The following is an 11,599-nucleotide window of genomic DNA, read 5'->3' as shown; positions in this document are numbered from 1 at the left end:
GTGTTATTAGGTAATATATCACACACACACACACACACACACACAATCACACACAACACACACACACACACACACACACACACACACACACACTCACACACACACACACACACACACACACACACACACACACACACACACACACACACACACACACACACACACACACACCAGTGAGGCCTTGAGATTTATTTGTTGTTTGTCACATTCCTGAGCCAATCATTTCATACTGACCGATGACCCGTTGTCAAATTACTGGCTGACTGGAATGCAACCACAGACATCTCCTTGAATTCAAGGCTTCATGGGTGTGTAATTGATGGAAAACAAGTAGTTTGTTGGGGTGCGGGGGGTGAACTAAATGGTAAATGGTGCCTTTACCCGTATATAGCGCTTTGGCAGAGGACCCCATGCAAAGCACCAACCTGCTCATCAGTAGCAGTTGAGTCTTGCTCAAGGACACTTTGACACTGACTGTGGGGGAGCCCGGGATCTAACAGGAAACCTCACTATTCCGCTCTAAAAGTTATTCAACAATCATCACAATATGAACATCAAAATGTATTATAAATGTATTATCAATGCCCTTTATCAGTTGTCTGCTCAGAACTAGAGCAGACACATCACACATCACAGCTGGTACATCAAATACACAGTGTACCCTCCTAGAACCTGAGGTCTATGGCAACGCACATATTTAACCGTGTGCACTATCTGACTTTGGTAAACGAGGACTATCTCCAACCTCTCAATATATCGGTCTCATACAACACACAGCTGTTTTAGTGTAGCCATGAGTGTTGCAAAAAATCTGAGTAGACTGTACTACAGGTGTTATGAACTAAAAGAAAACATTGATGTCCACATTAATAAAAATAAATTACTTTATTTGCTCAACGGTGAAAACAGCAAATATACAAAAAAAACACACTCAGTATGAAGTGATTTGTGTAAAAAAAAACTAAATCCTGCGGGAATGAAACCAACATAATGCCCATGAGGGTCCGGCCTAGCCTGGTAAACCCTCCCTCCGGAAATCTCAATTCCATTTCATTTCAGGAGAATGAAATGGAATTGAGATTTCCGGAGGGAGGGTTTACCAGGCTAGTGTTTATCTCCTTATATTCATGCGTTTCTCTCTCTCCCTGCAGAGTTTTGCATTGAAGACAACAAGAAAGCTGCTGTGGAGAAAGCAGAGAACAATATGTATTAAAGTTATTCAAATCTTCAAATGTTTTCTTAATATTTGAGATTCTGCCAGGTACCAGGCTGGAAACATGTCCCAAGGGGTTTTAACCCTTTCTTACACCTACACCAAACCCACCAGGAAAAAAAAGGAAGAAAGAAAAGAGCATACATTTTGAAGTAAAGAACATTTTCCCATACAATTTTGATCCGATTGGGTTCATTAAAATGGGTATTATTAAACTTTAGATGTTAGAATGCACTAACCCTATATTGGTTTAGTTATCCATGTGCTATATGAAGTTCTTTAATCTGAAATCTGTGTCTCAGAGGTCAATGATAAATTGGACAGAACAAACAAGGCCTTGACACCGTTTGGTATACTCACCAAATTCTCACACACACACACGCACGCGCACTCGCGCACACACACACACACACACACACACACACACACACACACACACACACACACACACACACACAGACTCTCCCTCTTTTCATTACCTTACTTTTAAATGAGTGACCTTGAATTATTTCAGTAGTATAGTTGGTTGCCACATTTAATTTGTCATTTAGTAATTAATAAAACATTTATAAAGTGATGAGGGCTAACACTATTTTTCATGGATATGAATACAGAATTTCAATGAGATTGGACCCCGTAAGGGTTTCATTTTACGCTCTCAAGAGTTAAATTATTGTTAAACATCTGCATTACTTAATTTACAAGAAGTCTAACACAATTAGAAAATGTAGAAGAATTGTTATTTTGATAAAATCTTATCAAACGATAACAAAATATTCTACGTTTTGGGTCTGAGAGTCATCAAATGGTGGTCCGTGGCTCAAATGCCGAATAAATAATGGACCTTGATATGAAAAAGGTTGAAAACCACTGCACTACACCAACTGTTTTTTTTTTGCAGGGTGCGACGAAGGCTTAGGGCTGAGCTTGAGTGCAGCACCTGATGCACAGGTGCAGAGTTCCCACAAGTCTACTTCCCAGCATTAGGCATGGACGTTTTTTCCACCCGGTCAGCCTTAAAAGTTCCGGGAATATAATGTTGACATTCGATATTTTTGGATGATGTGTACGGTAACCATGAGATATATAAAGGACCCTCACCAAGGGGACCATCACTGTCTTTCTGTCCACCTCTCTGAACCAGGATGGTAAGAGGAATTTCACTGACCTATTGAGGGAAGAGGGATTTGTATGTTTGACTAGACATTTGATATTTCTTTATGCAAACTTGTACAACCGAATTATGTAGGCCTATATAGAGTATGCATGTTTATTTTAGTCTAGGCCTATTTATGCAAATGGTTCTGCCAGCTTAATTTTATTGTTTTATTAATGTAGGTCTCTTGCATTGTTATGGCATAATTGTTGTTAGAACTAAGTTATAAAATGTTGTCAGTAGACCAGCAAAAATACATCATATTTTTTCATCCAATTTTAGGCATTATATCAAGTGGTGTTGGTCCTGTGTCTCCTGACCCCGGCGGTTGTGAGTTTCCGGCCTCTAGACTGTCAGGAAATCCAAACATATCTGTCTAGCAATGCTCCCAGTGGGGTCTACACTATCTATCCTGTTGACTATCATGCTGTAGACGTCTACTGTGACATGGTCACTGATGGAGGGGGATGGACGGTAAGAATATTTCAATGTCCTGCATGATGCTTTTATCTTTATTTCACTCTCATCATGCCATCTTTATTGAATGCATAATTGAAAGTGTGTGAAATGTCATATCCATGGGTGGCACCAACTACCCTTTTCAGTTCCTGGAAAAGTTATATTGGAGATTTTTTGAATACCAATGAGGTTTTTACTCCAATCCTTTGCTTCGTTGTCTGTAAGATCTGTGGCCGCCATGTTAAAAAAAATTGCTCAATATTAAGTCAATGTTATTGGATAAGCAGAGCTGCACATTACTCCATACTTCTATCATATCTCTAGATTTCACTCATTCTGCCTCTTTCTCTTTTGGTTTGTCACTCTCTCTGTTTTACTGCTAAGGTTTTCCAAAGACGGATGGATGGCACAGTGTCATTTTACAGACGCTGGGACGATTACAAGAGCGGTTTTGGCGATGCTGTTGGAGAATACTGGCTAGGTGAGAAGCTACAGTATTGAATAATCATCTGCTATTAATTAAGGTGCAGAGATGTAATCAAATCAAACCATATTCTACTTGACATTAAATGGTTGATAGACACAACACTGTAATTGAAGGAATTTGTGACAGCTTTCTTGTAACATTGGTGTAATATTGTCCTTGGCAAAATATATTTTCGAATGTCTAAACTGTCACACTGCCACTGTGCCACATGTCCTTGTACTGTTTGTCTTAATACTGTAGGACTGGAGAACCTCTTCCACCTGACTTACAGAAGAACCGAGTTGAGAGTGGACATGGAGGACTTTAGTGCGATCGGGAGCAGTGCATTTGCAGAGTACGCCTCGTTTGAAGTCGACTCAGAGGCCTATGGATACATGCTACACGTTGATCGTTTCCAAGATGGAGGAGCAGGTATGTTTGATCAGTAAGATAAGGGGTCATCACTGTACCTGCAATCATCACACAGTTAAATTAAGTGTTAATTTGATGTGAATAAAAAACGTATTACAACCTGACCGTTAAATTAATAGTCAGGATTTCAATGTGGAGGATTGTGTCTTTAGGTTATGACACTATACTGTAGCTCTCCTGCTGTGATCTCCTGTGCAAATAAATCCAAACTATGATCTTTCCAAGCGCATTCCTTAATACAGCCAATCACCCAATAGTAGCTCAAATCCGCATTTATGCAATTATCATTTTATAAAAAAATATTCATTATTTGGGAGATTAATTAGTGGTATAATAGACATGTTGTATAGAGCAGTATATCAAAAGAGTTGCTTTTGCATTTTTGGTAACAATGGGCTAGGAAGATGATGATGATGATGATGATGTGGTCATTGTTGTACTGCCCTTACCTACCTTGTCCTTTTAACTCTTTCCACAGGTGACTCTCTAACCTTTCACAATGGACAGAGATTCTCCACTCCAGACAAAGACCAGGATAGCCACTCTGGTCATTGTGCTAAAGATAATCTGGGAGGGTTCTGGTACAACAATTGTGATGCTTCAAATCCCAATGGAATTTATCTGTTGGCTGATGACTCACGTACGTTTGGTGTTGAATGGGATTCATGGAGAGGTTCCAGTCTGAAGTCTATTACTATGATGATGAGACCACAACGCCGGAGAGAAGACCAGGATGAAAATGCAGATATCTAGTTTAATTGTAGCAGAACAGTCCTGTCTTAGACCTGGGAAGAGGCTTGAAACAGCGGCTTCAAATCTGTTACGCATAATTTATATTCTTTTCATATGACCATGTCACTCACCCACAAAAACAACTTAGTTTCAACCAAACAATGGAGAGATGTGACAATACACGGTTGTACAATGAAATGTAAATGAGCCATTATAGTATTCATCATAAATAAAGATCACTTGTATGAGCACAGCCTACCCTAATAAAGTGTCATGAATCCTTCCCGAACTCCCTGTATTGTATTTATTCATTCAGTTTGTTTTCATAGTCAGTAAACTTGTTGTTTCAGATCCTGCTATACTCGCATATTCCATTCCATCATTAGTCTCAGTATACATTGATTGATTGATTGATTGAAAATGTTATTAGGCAAAAGAATGTAAAACAGCACAGTTACATTTATAATACTTGTGTCTAAAAGGTCCGTCTTTCATTACACTAAAGACTTCTAGCAATTATTAAATGATGACAATTATTACATGACAACTTGTGAACCATCAAGTCTAAATTCCTGCCTGATTAGCTGGTTCTCTGTCTGATCCCTGTCATAAGTTAGTTTTATGTTCTGCTGACATTATTTTATATTTGCAACAAATATATTGACAATCCAGGTTATAGATGTTTTTTAAATTGTAGAATACAATTATATCATGAGTCAAACAAATGTATTTGATGCTATTCCCTTCTCTACCATGATCTTAATAAATGAACATTATTTTGATCAGACTAATGCTTGTTTGCTCTTTTCTTTTACGCATTTCATATACATTTCACTTAAATACTAATCATAAATACCATTTTGGTGCTATGAATTCATAATTCCAGTATATTCTGTATATGTGAGTCATTCTGATCTTCCCAGTGGCACACAAAGTTCAGGGTCAAATGGAGCAACTCCATGTGTCTTTTGACAAAATGGTGTGATCTGTCAGAAACGTTGTTAGGTCGTAGATGCACCTCATTAGTTGTCTTGTATTTGTATTGGTTTTGCCGGTACAAGCATTCTGTCGTTGCCACATTAGTGAGATCAAACATATCAACAAAGATTATCCATCTTTTCCATGGTAAGAGCTGGTTACCATGGAGATAAAAGCTGTCAAAGACAAAACATCTGCTGACACTGATTTTGTCTGCTTCATTCTCTTCTGACACTTTTCCTAGTGTTTGGTTGATTTGTATTATTATTTTTAAAATAATTGAAATAATGATGCATCATTCATTAATACATTTTCAATAAGAGCATGTGACCTGTAACCCTCACGTCATCGTGCAGTTCTGTTACACGAACTATACTCAAATTTTGTTTTACTTAAAGGTAGGGTAAGTGATTTACTTTTTTCTTAAAATAAGTGTTAAATAGCTCTATATTCTGATAGTACTCATTGCTATAGAGTGTTTGTTCAGTAAAAGGAGTCTCCCATGTCTCTCCAGCTCTTTATTAAACAGAAAATGCATTTTTGGTGCACTCTCCTGATTGGCTTAAATGTTGTCACCTACCTGAAAATGTATTTATATTCTGTTTACTAAAGAGCTGGAGAGACCCCTGTGACCAAACACACGCTCTGTAGCAATGATTACTATCAGAATATAGTACCTTAACCTTTTTACCCAAAACCAATTACCCAAAAATATCACCTGGCTACCCTATACATTATACAATGTAGAAATATTCTGTATTCCAGAACATAAACATTCTCATTATACAGAATGATCCATTTCACAATCATAACATTAGATTGTAATTAGTAATGCGTTCATATGTTCATGACTTTAATGTTGCAGCTGGTGAAGGTGGGGGTTATTTTAATTAAGCTACTCTATGTGCTGCTGAGTAGCTTAACCTATAATAATACATCATCATTTATTGCAAACACTGGAGTTTCATTTAAAATAACGTTCAGCCACTAGATGTCGCACTATACTTGACTATTGAATGATTGACAAAAATACATGAACATAATACTGTATTTTTACATAGCTGTCAAAAGGATAGAACACAAAAAAGTTTGAGATCTTGTTTCCATACTGGTCCTTTGAGTGCAAATGTGGGTTTTATGAACTGGGAGGGGAACACTGAAAACTGTGTCTATCCTCTGATTTCAGGGTTCCGCTCCCACGTGTGCCCTGCCTAGATGGACTTGCTCAGTGGTGGAAAAAGTATGCTACTAAAATGTTTTACTTAAGTAAAAGTATCAATAAAAAACTTTTGAAAAAAGCAGCTCTACAAAAGTATTGAAATTTGGAAATACTCAAGTAAAGTAAAACTAACTCAAAATTGTACAATACTTGAGTAAATGTAATTAGTTACTTTCCACCACTGATTTGCATATAGCTGTCAAAAGGATAGACCACAAAAAAGTTTGAGAGCTTGTTTCCATACTGGTCCTTTGAGTGCAAATGTGGGTTTTATGAACTGGGAGGGGAACACTGAAAACTGTTTAGGCCTATTATATCCTCTGTTTTCAGGGTTCCGCTCCCAGCACTTGTGCCAATAGCCTAGATGACTTGCTGATGCCTTTGCGTTTTTTAAACTTGAACTTTTTCTTAGCTGTGTATAGTTGGGGAGGGGGTCTCTTACCATTGATCAGAATGTTATTAATTTCATTGTCTTTTTTTTTTATCCTATTTTTGATATGTTTTTCTTGACTTTTTATGCCATGTAACACTTTGAGATTTGTGTCAAATAAAGTGCATTACAAATTAAATGTATTATTATTAGTAGTCCTGTGTATTAAACACAGGACTGTGGACACAGGTGAAAATGGTAGACAGATGTTTCAAATGCTGGAGACTCAGCTAGCTGTAACTCCCCCATATTTCAAACCTTGGTCTATTGCACCACCTTGTGAAATGTTCAGTTAGTTATTATAGTCAAGCTTAGACATGTCCCTCCACAAAAGTGTTTTGATTGATTGATTGATTGATTGATTGATTGATTGATTGATTGATTGATTGATTGATTGATTGATTGAATACTTTATTAACAGTTTGAAAAATTTACGATTATACAATGATGCTAAAAGGATAACACAAAAAGTCATTAACCAATGACCATTTACACATTTTACATTTGTGCAACACACAAACCGTTGCATTTATTATGTTGTGATTATTATTTGATCTGTTTAAACCTCAGTGTTCAATCTGTATATGTGATATTATATCATTATACTAAGGACTCCAATGGAAACAAGCCATAGAGCTTTCTTGGATTTAAAATCCTCTTAACAGACCTTGTATTGAACTGTACTTCCCTGTGCTTGTCTTGGCAAACTGTTAATAAAGTATTCAATCAATCAAAAGCAGATGGCCGCCCACCATAGAGCTTGGGTCTGCCAAACGTTTCTTCCAGTTAAGGGGGAGTTTTTTGTTGCCACTGTTGCAAAAATTGCCTGCTCAGGGTGGGACAATGTCGGGTCTCTGCTCATATGTAAAGTGTCTTGAAACAATTTGTTGATTTGGCACTGTTATGAATTATGACCTTTATCTGCTACCCAGTACATACATTACATGTGTTGAATCACTCTCATCTGCGTAAGCATATGCTGATACCCTTGATACCATGACCATCAACTACTTTATCAGATGTATCGGATGTATTTATAAAATGTATCGGAGGTCTGTGATAAGTTGGACAAGCAGCTCACACACGCACGTGCACCCCCCCCCCCCCCCCACACACACACACACACACACACACACACACACACACACACTGTCTCTCTTCTCATGACCTCACTTGTACCTTGTCATGGTTCAAATGGGTTTTGTAGCTTCTTTGATGTAATTTTGCAAAGTTTCAAATACATTATTGAATTATTTTGTTAAAGAATATTTCGGGAGTTATATATAGTTGATTTTCACTTTTAATTTGGCTTGAGTAAATAATACATATTTACAGAGTGATAAGAGTGATTACACGTGTTATAGTGGCTATTTTCCATAGATGTAAGATGTATAGATGTAATTTCTTTTGAATGTGGAGGAATGCAAGAGAAGCAGAACGGATGACAGAGAGAGAGAATCTTGAGAATGCAAGTTCAGATCAGTCATATTTCGTCCGCAGTGCAAAAGGAAGCAATGGGCTGAAAATCCTTCTTCTTTTTTTGCCCGTCGAGGGGTGTGTCCACAGCTCCTGATGCACAGGTGCAAAGTTCCCACACGTCTGCTTCCCAGCATTAGGCATGGACACACAATATTTCCAATCAGTCAGCCTTAAGATGTTCCCGGAATATATGTTGACAATGAATATTTTTGGATGCTGATACGGTAACCACCATTATATAAAGGTCCCTCCGTAGGGAGACACACCATCCATCGCCTTTCTGTCCTCCTCTCTGAACCAGAATGGTAAGAAGAATTTCACTGACCTATTGCGGCAAGAGGGATTTATGTATTTGACTAGGCATTTGATATTTCTTTATGCAAACTTGTACAACCGAAGATATTTTTGTCTAGGTCTAAACTAAGCTTATTTATACAACTGTTCCTGTGAGACTAATATTATAATTCAGGTCTCTTATATGTTATGGCAAAAATTGTTGTTATAACTAAGTTATAAAAAAACATCATATTTTTTCGTCCAATTGTCGATCCTAGCCATTACATCAAGTGGTGTTGGTGCTGTGTCTCCTGACCCCGGCGGTTGTGAGTTTCCGGGACTGTAATGATATCTACAACCGTGACTACTATGCTCCCAGTGGGGTCTACACCATCTATCCTGATGACCATACTGCTGTAGACGTCTACTGTGACATGGACACTGATGGAGGGGGTTGGACGGTAAGAATATTTCAATGTCCTGCCGGATGCTTGTATCTTTATTTCACTCTCTTATTGTCATCTCACATTATGCTTACTGAATGCATTGAAGTGTGTGAAGTGAAATGACATGCATAGCATGGATGTCCCCAAGTTTTAAAGTAGCATTTTGAATTCCTCAAAAAGTGACATTCCAAGGATATGGAAGATTTTGCAGAATACTAATCAGTTTGGTTCTTACTCCAACCCTTTGTTTTGGTGTCTGGAAGATCTGGGGCTGCCAGGTTAAAACATACTATACTATAATAAAGTGTCAATTTTAAAACATGTGCTTAACAACGTGCATATCTGTTGTTAAGCTCATAGATCTGTGGCCAATTCTAAAAACACAAAAGTAAGTCTTCCTAAGATCCAAGGGTTTTCTGAAAAAAACGTTTTTTTACTGAAAATATCTTTCTTTTTTCATAGTTATATTTCCAGGCTTTTCTTGCATTTATTGATCGTTACTGTTACCAGGAAATAGGGAAAGAGCCATGCAGCAAAGGACTGGGACTCAACCCAGAGACTCACCGTCATACATCAGAGCCTATGTGCTATATGCGCCTTAACCACTTTATTGTGTCCCTGTGACAATTGGTTTCCTTTCATCATTTTAATGAAAGAAAATCGATAAAAAAGGCACAGAGTTGTGGAATATATAATGAAAGGAAATCTATAAAAAAAAAGACATAATGGACAGTTGTGGAATTTATGTAGATTTGTTTATTTATTGATTGATTTCTGTCTTTCTTCATGAACATTAGGGCAAATGAAAGAAATGTTCAGTAATAGCCAAAGGTTTACGCTCTCAAAGGTGTCTATCTGTTACAGAGGCTGAGAAATAAATATTAGCATCTAAATTGACATCCACACCGTATCAGGCTCTAAAGGTAGAAAAACACGGATGTGCACCAGGTCTTAAAGTGATATACTTACACATGTTGCATCAGGTCTAAATGGGTCAAGTCAATGTTATTTTACATTGGTCAATCAGAGCTTAATATCGTTTCATACTTAAATTCTATCATATCTCTGGATTCCTCCTTTCTGCCTTTCTCTCTTTTGATTTGTCACATCCTCTCTGTTTTACTGCAAAGGTTTTCCAAAGACGGATGGATGGCACAGTGTCATTTTACAGACCCTGGGAGCATTACAAGAGAGGCTTTGGCACTGCCGATGGAGAATACTGGCTAGGTGAGAAGCTAGTACTGTCAGTTGAACAGGGGCAGAGATATACCCCCTAAACGACATTTAACACTCTAATTGGAGGGATTTGTGACAGCTATCTTATTCCATTGATATAATATTGTCCATGGCAAAAATTCATTTTTTGCATGACTCTTATACTTAACTTGTCAAACTGTTACATGTCCTTGTATTGTATGTCTTTATAATGTAGGACTGGAGAACCTCTACCACCTGACTAACCAAAGAACCGAGTTGAGAGTGGACATGGAGGACTTTAGTGTGGTCGGGAGGAGCGGATTTGCCCAGTACTCCTCGTTTGAAGTCGACTCAGAGGCCTATGGATACATGCTACACGTTGATCGTTTCCAAGATGGAGGAGCAGGTATGTTTGGAGGAGATATTAGGAGAAGTGATCCCCGCAAAACTGCAATCATAGAGTTAACTCTGAGGATTTTGTTCCGGAGGATTGTGTCTTTAGGTTTAGGTTATGACACCAAATAGCTCTCCTTCTGTGATCTCTTGTGAAAATAAATCCAAACCATATTCTTTGAAAGCTCATTTCTTAATACAGCCAATCACCCAATAGTAGCTCAAATAAACACATGTGCAATTATTATTATTATTATTTCATAAAAATAGATCCATTATTTGGGAGGTTAATTAGTGGTAAACATTGTACCGTAGAGCTGTAGTCTTAATAATTAGTTTGAAGTTTAAACCTACTGTAAAAAAATAATAGCTATTTGCACATTTCTGGTAACTATGTGCTGTGAAGATGTATGATGATGATGATGATGATGATGATGATGAAGATGATGATGATGATGATGATGATGATGATGATGATGATGATGATGATGATGATGATGATGATGATGAGTTAATTGTTGCACTGCACTCACCTTCCCTTCCCCTCTTTCCACACAGGTGACTCACTAAGCGCTCACGATGGAAAGAGATTCTCCACTCCGGACCAAGACCAGGATGGCACATCATCCCATTGTGCTAAAGACCTTCTGGGGGGGTTCTGGTACCAAAGTTATATTGTTGCAAATCCCAATGGAATTTATCTGTTTGATGATGACACACGTT

This window comes from Gymnoscopelus braueri, assembly GCF_963280865.1.
Source record: "Gymnoscopelus braueri genome assembly, chromosome: 21".
Lineage (NCBI taxonomy): Eukaryota > Metazoa > Chordata > Actinopteri > Myctophiformes > Myctophidae > Gymnoscopelus > Gymnoscopelus braueri.
The sequence above is the reverse complement of the archived record's forward strand: the minus strand, read 5'-3'. Positions refer to the sequence as shown.